Here is a 12929-nt window from a genome sequence, read left to right as displayed (position 1 = left end):
AGCAGTGTGAAAATAAACTAATACAGTATATAATCTGAATTTCTCAGTATGTTTATGCCACATTTAATATATATCAATATATTAACTTTTTGCACAAGGTTTGGTCTCTGAGAAGACAATGAAATGCCTACTCTTTTGATTACACTGACTTTAGGATGTTGGATGAGTCCAATTTGAAAAAGACTTATTCATACTGCCACCCTGGTGTTCAAAATTTCAACATGTTGTGTTAAAGTGAATTGCAGGTCTCCTGTTTTATTCCTTTTTTGAATCAGGGTCTTGCTCTGTTGCCCAGGCTGGAGCACAGTGGCACAATTTTGGCTCACTCCAACCTCTGTGGGCTCAAGTGATCCTCTTGCCTCAGCCTCCTGAGTAGCTGGACCCACAGGCACATACCACCACGCCGATAATTTTTGTGTTTTTCATAGAGATGGGGTTTTGCCATGTTGCCCAGGCTTGTCTCAAACTCCTGAGTTCAAGCGATCCTCCCACCTCGGCCTTCCAAAGTGCTGAGATTACATTGTTCCATCATTGATGAGTGCTTAATGGACAATAATATTCTTTATGTCAGTTGGATGACACAAAGGGGAAAATGAGACTTAGCTAATTTCTATTTGGCCTGAAATGTGGTGGTTTTAGTTCTTATATCTTAGAGATGTTTGACGTCATAGATTAGTTCCTGATAAGGTGAGTGTCCACTTTAAAGAATTTGAGCTTCAACTAGTAGTCTTCTAGTTACCATAAACCTCTGGATAAGGAAGGGCTGGGAGGGGAGAAAGGTGCGTAATTGTATCACAGGTCCTAGTGTCAATGAAAAACGGCTCTAAACGTTTTTGCCTCAGATCACTAGCAATCTTTGAAAGTCAAAAATCTTTGATTTCTCTCTTGAGAAATTCCAACCCCCAGCTAAAAGAATTTTGCTTCTAGCTGTCTATGCTTATAAGGAGGAACCAAGTTGTTTATCTACCAGAGCTGAAATTGTCCCAAGGCAATTCACTTCTATGATTTTCAGAAACCTTGGCTACAGAAATTTTTAAAACATAAACTAGAAATGTATAGATCAATTCTTTTTTGAGTATGTGCTGTCTAAGGTACAGAAATGAACTCGTTCAGAATTCGCTTTCTCAGGATGCAGGACGCTCTGACATAAGAGAATGTAAAATCAAGATTCCAGGTTAACTTGCAATTCATGATTGCTCTTCTGCCTTTGCCTTGATTATTGAAAGGAATAAAGTCTTTGAATTTTGTCATAAGGACTTTGGTTTAGAAGAGTATTAATCAGCTTTTCCTTTCCACCATTTGTTTTAAGCTTCCACAGTAGAGTATATTCGGATGCTACCCTGAACTTTTCAACTTTTCTTTCTTTCTCTTCCCTTCTTTCTTTTTCATTTTCCCTCCCTCCCTCCCTCCCTTCCTTCCTTTCTTCCTTCCTTCCTTCTTTATTTTTTTCTTTCTTTTCTCCTTCCCTCCTTCCTTCTTTCTTTTCTTTTCTTTTTTTCTTTTCTTCTTCTCTTTTCTTTTCTTCATTTTAGAGACAGGGTCTTACTTTGTCACCCAGGCTGAAGTGCAGTGTTATAGTCCTGGGCTCATGCCACCCTCCCATGTCATCCTCCGGGGTTGCAAGGACTACAGGTGCACACCACCATGCTCAGATAATTTTTATTTATTATTTATTTTATTTTTCCTTTTCTGTTTTGAGACAGAGTCTCACTCTGTTGCCCAGGCTAGAGTATAGTTACATGGTGTTGGCTCACTGCAACCTTCACCTCCCAGGTTCAAGTGATTCTCCTGCCTCAGCCTCTTGAGTAGCTTGGATTACAAGCATGTACCATCATGCCCAGCTAATTTTTGCATTTTTAGTAGAGATGGGGTTTTGCCATGTTGGCCAGGCTGGTTTTGAACTCCTGACCTCAAGTGATCACCTCCCCAAAGTGCTAGGATTACATGCGTGAGCCACCACACTTGGCTCAACTTTTCTTTTTCTCTTTTATTTTCTGCCTCTTTACTTTTTACTGTTGATTTATTACAGGTCCCTAGGGCTTTATCTTTATTTTTTTTCAATATCCTGTTCGGCAGCTTCCTTGGTTCTTTTTACCCATATGCAGAAGAGCTGGGCAGGCCACGTGGAGACTAGCAAAGGCCTTGGAGTTCTTCTCCTCCTCAGTGATGACTCGGGCTTTCTCCTTCTTACAGACATTCTGGATGGGCCTAAGTAGTCCTGTCAGCTACTGGGGCAATTTCAGTTCTTCAGCAGAACTGTCTCCCTTCTTGGGGGCCAAGGGCTTCCTGGGGAAGAGGATGAGTTTGGAGCGGCACTCCATCAGCACTGCACGTTGGCTTGCAGGGACTCGGTGGACTTGTTTTGCCTTCTTGGATCCACAGAGATGCCAGTGTTCTGTGCCACCTTCTTGTGAATACCAGCCACCCTTAAATCGCCATGCTGAAGCCCTGGCCAGTATGTACTCTGGTGTGATACCTCACCGTGCAGCACCTTACTATGGGCCAGATGGGTACAGACGTGGATGAACCATGTAGCCACGCAACACTGCCAGTGCTTGTGGAAGTGGGAATTCAAGATAATGCCTTTTCTGCTGAGCTCCATGGCTGACTACGGCCCTCCTGTGCAAGAAAACAACCGAGTGGGAAGGGCTCAACTTTTCTTAAATGACAAAGAAGAAAGAGAATTTAACTGTAGTTTGCTGTTTTTAGTAGCCTGGCATGGCAATTCACACCACCTATTTGAGGTTGAACCTTACTACTTACCAGTGAGAATTGGTAATTAAGAGGAAAGAAAATAAAGTAACGCATAGAAAGTTCAATAAATACATGAGACTTAGGAGCATTAGAAATTTGAAGACAGGCACTAGCTAGGAATAAATATGAAAAGGGATAATTACTTATAATACTCAGAGCAATAAAGAGTAGAAATGACAATATGTTTTCTTAGTAATATCAACAATGAACACTATTTTTTATCATAGTAGTAAAAAAAAGTTTTTATACACACACACACACACACACACACACACATATATATATTTTAGACAGAACCTCACTCTGTTGCCCAGGCTGGAGTGCAGTGGCACAATCTTGGCTCACTGCAACCTCTGCCTCCTGGGTTCAAACGATTCTCCTGCCTCAGCCTCCTGAGTAGCTGGGATTACAGACACGTGCCACCACACCTGGCTAATTTTTGCATTTTTGGGAGAGACGGGGTTTCACCACGTTGGCCAGGCTGGTCTTGAACTCCTAACCTTGAGTGATCGACCCTCCTCAGCCTCCCAAAGTGCTGGGATTACAGGCATTAGCCACCATGCCCAGCCAAAAGTTCTGATCTCATGCTGTTAATTTTTTTAAAAATTCAAACCCACAGTAGCTTTTTATCTACCCCAGTGCTGACAATGAACCCAGACACAATCAACATTTCTGGAAGGTCTTGCAAGAATTGCTTGAAGAACAATTGATTCTATTCATATTCTTTTCTTTATTCCTGTTCATAAACTTACATGGACCTATGGATCTACAGTGAATTTTTGTTTTTAGAGACAAGGTTTCACTCTGTCACCCAGGCTGGAGTACAGTGGCATGATCATGGCTCACCACAGCCTTGACTTCCTGGGCTCCAGCAATCCTCCCACGTCAGCCTCCTGAATAGCTGGGACCACAGGTGTGCACCACCACACCTGGCTACTTTTTGTATTTTTTTGTGGAGATGAGGTTTCACCGTGTTGTCCAGGCTGGTCTCAAACTTCTGAGTTCCAGTGATTCACCTGCCTCAGCCTCCCAGTGTTGGGATTGCAGGTGTGAGCCACTGTAGCCAGGCTCTCTCTGTCAAATATTGATGGACATTTGAGTTGTTCTGAGTTTTGAGCTATCATGAATAGTCCTGTTATGAACACTTGTACATGACTTTTGGTGTACATATAAGTATTTCTTGGCTATACATAAAAAATAGAGGGTTTCAGGCCAGGCGCAGTGGCTCAAGCCTGTAATCCCAGCACTTTGGGAAGCCGAGACGGGCGGATCACGAGGTCAGGAGTTCGAGACCATCCTGGCTAACATGGTGAAACCCCGTCTCTACTAAAAACTACAAAAAAACTAGCCGGGCGAGGTGGCGGGCGCCTGTAGTCCCAGCTACCTGGGAGGCTGAGGCAGGAGAATGGTGTGAACCCGGGAGGCAGGAGCTTGCAGTGAGCTGAGATCCGGCCACAGCACTCCAGCCTGGGTGACAGAGCGAGACTCCGTCTCAAAAAAAAAAAAAAAAAAAAAAAGAGGGTTTGGGTAAGTTCAGCTTCAGGAGATATTATCAAACACTTTTTCAACATTGTTACAAATGTGCACTTCCACCAACAGTGCCTGAGAGTTCAAATCGCTTTGCATTCTTGCCTAAATTTGATATTGTTGTCTTATTGTTAATGTTAGCTATTCTGTTGGGGTACAGTGATTCAGATTTGCATTTTGATTTTAATTGGCATTCTCCTGGTGATTAATAAAGTCGAGCAGCCTGTCATATGATTGTTGTTTTATTTTCAGTGTCTTCTTTTATGAAATGCCTATTTAAGTCTTTTGCCCATTTTTCTGTTGGGTTGTCTGCTTTTTTTCTATTAATTTGTAGAAATGTTTCATATATGACAGTTATGCTTCATTTGTTATATATAGGTATTACAGATATCTTTTTCTACTTAGTAGCTTTCTTTTTCACTTTTTTTTTTTTTTTTTTTTTTTTTGGCATTGTAGCCTTTTCGCTCTTTTTTGTTTCTTAGTCTTGGAACTATTAATGCCTTTTGATGTACACTGGTTTTTGTTTCAATGTAGTTCAATTTATCAATCTTTACCTTTATGGTTAGTGTTTCTTATGTCCTGTTTAAGAAATCACTGCCTGCCTCAAACTCACGAGAATATATTTTATGTCTTCTATCTAGATGTGTTATTGTTTTATATTTAGAATTAAAATTCATCTAGTGTTAATTTTGTGTGTGGTGAGTGATAAGTTTCAAATTTTATTTTTATACAATATGGATATTGGTGAACCCAGCATCATTTGAAAAGACCATTCTTTCCCTCACGGCACTATGGTGGTTCTATTTCTGAACTATATATTCTGTTCCATGAGTCTATTTGTCCATCTCTGTACTAATAACATGTCTCAATTATTTTAGTTTTATAATAAGTCCTTCAACTTTGCTCTTCTTCACAATTGTCTTGACTATTCTTGGTCCACTGAACTTCCAAATAAATTTTAGAATCAGCTAATCAGTTTCCCTCCCTCCTTCCCTCCCTCCCTCCCTTCCTGCTTTCCTCCCTTCCTTCCTTCTTTTCTTCTTTTTTTGAAACAGGATCTTGCTTTGTCACCTAGGCTGGAGTCAAGTAGTGCAATCATGACTTATTACACCCTCAACGTCTGAGGTTCAAGCGATCCTCCCACCTCAGCCTCACAAGTAGCTGGGACTGTGGGTGCCCACCAACACACCTGGCTAATTTTTTTTTTTTGTATTTTTTTGTAGATACAGAGTTTCACCCTGTTGCCCAGGCTAGTCTCAAACTCCTGGGCTCAAGTGATCCTCCTGCCTGGCCTCTCAAAGTGTTGGGATTACAGGTGTGAACTTCTGTGCCCTGCTAATCAGTTTTTTATTTTTTAAAAGAACATGCTGAGATGTGTATTGGATTTACGGTAAACCTCTAGACTAATTTGGGAAGACTGAAATTTTTACAATATCATGTCATCTAATCTACAAACATTGCATTTTAGCTGTATTGAGGTTTTCTTTCAATACAGTTTTGCAGTTTTCTTTTTCTTTTTCTTTTTTTAGACAGTCTCACTCTGTCACCTAGGCTGGAGTACAGCGGTGAGATCATGGCTCACTGTAGCCTCGACTTCCCAGGCACAAACGTTTCACTCACCTCAGCCTACCAAGTAGCTGACACTACAGGTTTATGCCACCATGCCTGGCTAACTTTATTTGGTTTGGGAACCTCTGCCTGGATTTCAGAACTCAGCACTTTGGGAGGTCGAGGCGGGAGGATCCCTTGATCCCAGGAGACCCAAGATCCCTTGATCCCAGAACTTATTATAAAGACCAGTCTGGGCAACATGGTGAAACGTCTCTCTCTCTCTTTTTTAAAATTTTAAACATTAACAACAATAACAACAACAACAACAATGAAAACCCTATATTCTTCTAGTCCTAGCTTGCTAAGCTTTTTATCATGGTTGGTATTTTTTTACTCTATGTCCACTTTTACTCTATGTCCACCTTTCTTAGTCTGGGCTATGCCTAACTACTCTGCAGTTGAGATTAAATATATTTTTAAGACCAAAAAATCCTTAAATTTTTATAATGCATTCTCATGAGAGGTTTGAAGTATTCTATTATCTCCATTCAGTTCACTTATCTGTAAAATGATGATTATTGTATCCACCACAGTGTTGTTGGGAGATGAAATAACTTATTGGCATGGATTGACTGTGTTCCCATTGAAATCTCAACAGAATTCTCATGTGTTGTGGGAGGAACCTAGGGGAAGGTAATTGAATCATGGGGGCTGGTCTTTCCCATGCTATTCTCGTGATAGTGAATAAGTCTCACCAGATCTGATGGGTTTATCAGGAGTTTCCGCTTTTGCTTCTTCCTCATTTTCTCTTGCTGCCACCATGTAAGAAATGCATTTCACCTTCCGCCATGATTCTGAGGTCTCCTCAGCCATGTGGAACTGTAAGTCCAATTAAACCTCTTTTTGTTCCCAGTGTCAGGTATGTCGTAATCAGCAGCGTGAAAACCAACTAATACAGTAAATTGGTATCAGTAGAGTGGGGCATTGCTGAAAAGATACCCCAAAACATGGGAGCGACTTTGGAACTGGGTAACAAGCAGAAGTTGGAAGAGTTTGGAGGGCTCAAAAGAAGACAGGAAAATGTGGGAAAGTTTGGAAACTCCCACATTTGTTGATTGGCTTTGACCAAAATGCTGATAGTGATATGGACAATAAGGTCCAGGCAGAGGTGGTCTCAGAGGGAGATGAGGAACTTGTTGGGAACTGGAGCAAAGGTGACTCTTGTTATGTTTTAGCAAAGAGACTGGAGGCATTTTGCCCTCGCCCTAGAGATTTGTAGAACTTTGAACTTGAGACAGATGATTTAGGATATCTGTCAGAAGAAATTTCTAAGCAGCAAAGTATTCAAGAGGTGACTTGGGTTCTTTTAAAGGCCTTCAGTTTTATAAGGGAAGCAAAGCAAAAAAGTTTGGAAAATTTGCAGCCTGACTATGCAATAGAAAAGAAAAACCCATTTTCTGGGGAGAAATTCAAGCCGGTTGCAGGAATGTGCGTAAGTAGCAAGCAGCCTAATGTTAATCCCTAAGATCATGGGGAAAATGTCTCCAGGCCACGTCAGAGACCTTCATGGCAGCCCCTCCCATCACAGGCCTGGAGGCCCAGGAGGAAAAAGTGGTTTTGTGGGCTGGGCCCAGGGTCCCTGTGCTATGTGCAGCCTAGGGACTTGGTGCCCTGTATCCCAGCCACTCCAGCCATGGCTGAAAGGGGCCAATGTACAGCTCAGGCTGTGGCTTCAGAAGGTGGAAGCTCCAAGCCTTGGCAGCTTCCATATGGTGTTGAGCCTGCACGTGCATAGAAGTCAAGAATTGAGGTTTGGGAACCTCCACCTAGATTTCAGAAGATATATGGAAATGCCCAGATGCCCAGGCAAAAGTTTTCTTCAGGGGTGGGGCCCTCATGGAGAACCTCTGCTAGGGCAGTGCAGAAGGGAAATGTGGGGTCAGAGCCTCCACACAGAGTCCCTACTGAGGCAGTGTCTAGTGGAGCTATGAGAAAAGTGCCACCATCCTCCAGACCCGAGAATGGTAGATCTACTGACAGCTTGCACCATGTGCCCGGAAAAGCTGCAGACACTCAATGCCAGCCCATGAAAGCAGCCAGGAGGGAGGCTGTACCCTGCAAAGCCACAGGGGTGGACCTGCCCAAGACCATGGGAACCCACCTCTTGCATTAGTGTGACCTAGATATGAGACCTAGAGTCAAAGGAGATTATTTTGGAGCTTTAAAATTTGACTGCCCTGCTGGATTTTGGACTTCCATGGGGCCTGTAACCTCTTTGTTTTGCCAAATTTCTTCCATTTGGAATGGCTGTATTTACCCAATACCTGTACCCCCATTGTATCTAGGAAGTAACTAGCTTGTTTTTGATTTTACAGGCTCATAGGTAGAAGGGACTGGCCTTGTCTCAGGTGAGACTTTGGACTGTGGACTTTTGGGTTAATGCTGAAATTAGTTAAGGATTTGGGGGACTGTTGGGAAGGCATGATTGGTTTTGAAATGTTAGGACATGAGATTTAGAGGGGCCAGGGGTGGAATGATATGGTTTGGCTGTGTCCTCATTCAAATCTCAACTTGAATTGTATCTCCCAGAATTCCCACGTGCTGTGGGAGGGACCCAGGGGGAGATAATTGAATCATGGGGGCCAGCCTTTCCCATGCTAGTCTCATGATAGTAAGTCTCACAAGATCTGATGGGTTTATCAGGGGTTTCTGCTTTTGCTTCTTCCTCATTTTCTCTTGCTGTTGCCACGTAAGAAGTGCCTTTTGCCCTCTGCCATGATTCTGAGGCTTCCCCAGCCATGTGGAACTGTAAGTCCAATTAAACCTCTCTTTGTTCCTAGTTTCGGGTATGTATCAGCAGCATGAAAACAAACTAATACATTTATGTAAAATGTTTAAATAGTGCCTGACAACTAGTAAGCATTTTATTTTATTTTTGTTTTTGTACAGATGGGGTCTCCCTATGTTGCTTGCCCAGGCTGGTCTTGAAATGTACTCAAGCAATCCTCATGCCTTGGCCTCTCAGTGTGCTGAGATTACAGGCATGAGCCACCATGCCTGGACATAAGCATTTTATAAACATCAGTTATTATTAATTTGTTTTTCAGGTGAAGAAAACAAAGTAGGAAAAGAGTGAGTGATGACTGGTGGTGGACTTCTTCCTGGAAACCCAGTCCCTGGACTCTCACTCTGCCTCTTTCCCTTTCATCATTTTGCCTAAAGAGAGGATTTAGTAGCCTCTTAACCATTCCATGTCAGTAAGTCTCTTCATCATAGTAAAAGTTTTTAAAAGATTATAAAATAATGCTTACAAACTGTACTGACTAGAAAGGCCCTTCTGTAGATACTTCTATGCAGTCAGTGTATTTAGTGTACATACTTCCTAAGCATGTATCAGAATAACAAAATTACTTGAGAAAGTGTTTGGGTTTCTTTTTTTTTGGTCAAGTTCTTTCTTATATAGATTCTTCTTACAAGTTAAGACAACCACTTCACTCATGGTTGCCATGCAAAGAATCTTGTCTTCAATCAGCTCATTAAGGTAACTTTGTAAAGATAGTGTTTTTTAGAAGGGCACTTTGCCAGCTCCCTCAAACATAACTTTGCAAATGGACAGCAAGAAAAACATGGTAAATCACTTCCATATGGCTCAAGGCAATGAGAAACTTTTTTGATTAACAACATATTCACTACAATAAAATAACTTCCAAATCGGCTAGAGAGACACTAACTTATCTGCTACATCTATTCTCTTCTTTGATTTTTTCATTGTTTTGACTCTCCAAAAACCCTCCTAAACTCCCAACTGGTTCATTTTGAAACAATGGGCTCTTCCAAGACCATCACCTGTTCCTATTTGTCAGTTCTATTAAGCAAATAGCTACTCTTAAACTTATTTTAGAACCAGCTGCTTTACAACATATGCTTCAAACATTCAAGAGATGGTTTTTACAGACTCATCAGTTGATACAATCATTGACATGTCATCTGCATATGCAAGTACTAGTTTAAACATCTAAACTATTTTATTTCCTTTCACAGCTGTCTAAATAGTAAACCAAGCAGTTTAGTTCACACCATAAATTCCCATCAAAGGGCTTTTAATTAATATATAAAGGACAAAATGGGCACCCAGGACTTAAAGTTTTCATTATCTGGATCTCTTCATCCTTCCCAGGTAGAAACTAATCATTTCATTTTCGCACTCTTGACAAATTGGAAAAAATATGATGCAGTCTATACAACTTTAAACAACATATCCTCACCTGTCAAGAGTCTCTTCCTCCCCTCTTTTCAAAGGAAATAGAATAAAAAGATGATTGCCTTTTAGTCTGTGTGTTTTACAGTTTTTCTTGGTATAACGAAACCATCTGCCACCTCTGTCCCTTAACACCTGGAATGAATCAAATCATCTTCCTTGCAAACATTGTTAATCTCACAGTAATCCCTACTAATCACTTTGTAATCAGCACTCAAAGGGGCTAAAGGTCCTTGATTCTTAATCACGATATTTTAATCATCATTCTTGTGAGATGGCATTTAGTAATCCCTGAACCTTTGGTTTATTTCTTTTCAACTTCCTAATTATTTTTTAGGACGGAGAACAGGAGCTTTCTAGATAGGAGAAGCCAGATCTCTCTGGCCAAAACTGGTCTGGGAGAATAAGACAGTGCCTGGGTAGTTTCTGATGTCTAACGCTTACTTTCCATTTTAGATACTGAAGATAGCTTATTTCTGTTTTCTTTTACTTCCTTATTCTTTTCCTTAATCTCTTTTTCCTCTACTGCACTTTTTATTTAGCAAATTTTTGGATGAGTAGCAATTTATTTTTCCTCTCTGCATCCTTAAAAGGTTTGGTTTCTGGTTTGTTAATTTCCTTTTTTATTTTTTACCAAGTTGGGGAAATTCCCCTCTATTCTTAGTTTGCTGAGAGTCTTTAATCGTAAATGGATGTTAGGTTTGGTCAAATGCTTTTTCTGCATCTATTAATATAATCACATGATTTTTCTTCTTTAGCCTGCTGACGTGATGAATTGCTTTTATTGATTTTCATCCTTTTGTATTCTTTAGGTACAATATCCTCACTCTTCTTTATAAATCTATAACTTTTCTTTTTCAATTTTTTTCCCTGAAGGGGATGAAAGAGACTTCTTACACATTTTAGTGGCTTGCTGTCTTGTTGAATTATGAGTTTTCCTTTCTCCTCATTCTTTTCTCCTTCACCAGTTTATGTGTTGTTTTTTCATCCCACAGTGCCTTTCTTGGCCGTATTTATATAACACATTATAAAGTATATGTTTACTCTTAAAATTCATTCATTTAATTTATTTTGAAAAACACTGAGGACCTACTATGTGCCAGGCACAAAACAAAATCTCATTCACCATTTAGTCTGAGGCTCTACATGAGCTTAACACATCTTGCTCAGAACCTAATTTAAGTTTGTGACTTTTATGTAAACAATTGAAAAAGAGCTTTTGTCCTTGGTTACTTAAATAATAAAACGATCACTATAGAGTTAGGAGCTCCCTTTTATGATCCCCTTTTTCCTAGCCCCATCCTGTAGCTTATTTACCAATTTATCAAGCATGGATTTGATAACCGTGTTTTAATTATATTTAAAGGGAATGGGTGTGGAGAGTGAAGGAAAAAAAAAACTGGTGATGAGATGCTTTCTCTCTAAGAGTCAAGATTAAAAACCTCCTAATTGGTCTTCGTGCCTTCTGTTTCTTTTCATGCCAGTCAGAGAGATTCCCCTAAAGCATAGTATTGATTTTTTTTTAACAATTCAATGGTTTTTAGTATGTTCACAGAGTTGTGCAATCATCACCACAATCAATTTTAGAACATTTTCATCACGTGTACTCTTTAACCATGACCTCCCAATCTCCCCATTTCCCCTCCCAGCCCTAGGCAACCACACATCTGCTTTTTGTCTTTCTAGATTTCCCTTTTCTGAACATTTCAGATAAATGGAATTATGTGCTATGTGGTCTTTTGTGACGGGCTTCTTTCCATTGCCAAATGTTTTCAAGGGTCATCCATGATACAGCATGTGTCTGTACTTCTTTTTTTTTTTTTTTTTTTTCTTTGAGACGGAGTCTCACTCTGTCGCCCAGGCTGGAGTGCAGTGGCTTGATCTCGGCTCACTGAAAGCTCCGCCTCCCCAGTTCACGCCATTCTCCTGCCTCAGCCTCCTGAGTAGCTGGGACTACAGGCGCCTGCCACCACGCCTGGCTAGTTTTTTGTATTTTTAGTAGAGATGGGGTTTTACCATGATAGCCAGGGTGGTCCTGGTCTCCTGACCTTGTGATCCTCCTGCCTCAGCCTCCCAAAGTGCTGGGATTACAGGCGTGAACCACCGCGCCGGGCTTACTTCATTGTTTTTATGGCTAAATAAAATTTCATTCTATGATCACACCACATTTTGTGTACCCATTAATCAGCTGATGAACATTTGGGCTTTTTCTACCTTTTGACTATTATGAATACTGCTGCTAAGACCATTCATGTGCTAGTTTTTGTGTGAACATATCTTTTCATGTGTTTATCGGTATCTAGTTTGTTCTCTTGAGTGTATACCTAGGAGTGGAATTGCCAGGTCATGTGGTAACTCTAATGCTTAACTTTTTGAGGAACTGTCAGACTATTTTCCAAAATGGAAAACAGTTCCATTTTGGAATCAGCAGTGCAGACGGTTCCAATTTTTCAAATTCTTGGCAACACTTGTTATTGTCTGTCCTTTCTATTATAGCCAAACTAGTGGATGTAAAGTGGTATCTCTTTTGGTTTTGATTTACATTTCCCTGGTGACTATTGGTGTTGAGCATCTTTTCATGTGCTATTGGTCATGTTTATCTTCTTTGGAGATATATCTATTTAGATTCTTTGCCCATTTTTAAATTGGGTCATTTGTATTTTGCTATTGACTAGAATATTATGTATTCTAGATAAAAGTCCCTTATTAGATACATGATTTGCAAATAGTTTTCTCATTCTGTTGTTTGTCCTTTCACTTTCTTGCTGGTGTCCTTCGAAGCATAGAAGTCTTTAATTCTGAGGAAATCTGATTTATCTATTTTTTCTTTGATTGCTTG

General features: G+C 40.4%; 1 pseudogene; it reads right to left on the bottom strand.

The window, feature by feature from the left end:
• Positions 1-2047: 2047 nt before the first annotated feature.
• On the bottom strand, positions 2048-2602 carry LOC104678910 (annotated as a pseudogene).
• Between the last annotated feature and the right edge of the window lie 10327 nt (positions 2603-12929).

This window comes from Rhinopithecus roxellana, chromosome 9 (assembly GCF_007565055.1).
Source record: "Rhinopithecus roxellana isolate Shanxi Qingling chromosome 9, ASM756505v1, whole genome shotgun sequence".
Classification (NCBI taxonomy): Eukaryota; Metazoa; Chordata; class Mammalia; order Primates; family Cercopithecidae; genus Rhinopithecus; species Rhinopithecus roxellana.
The sequence above is the reverse complement of the archived record's forward strand: the minus strand, read 5'-3'. Positions and strand labels throughout refer to the sequence as shown.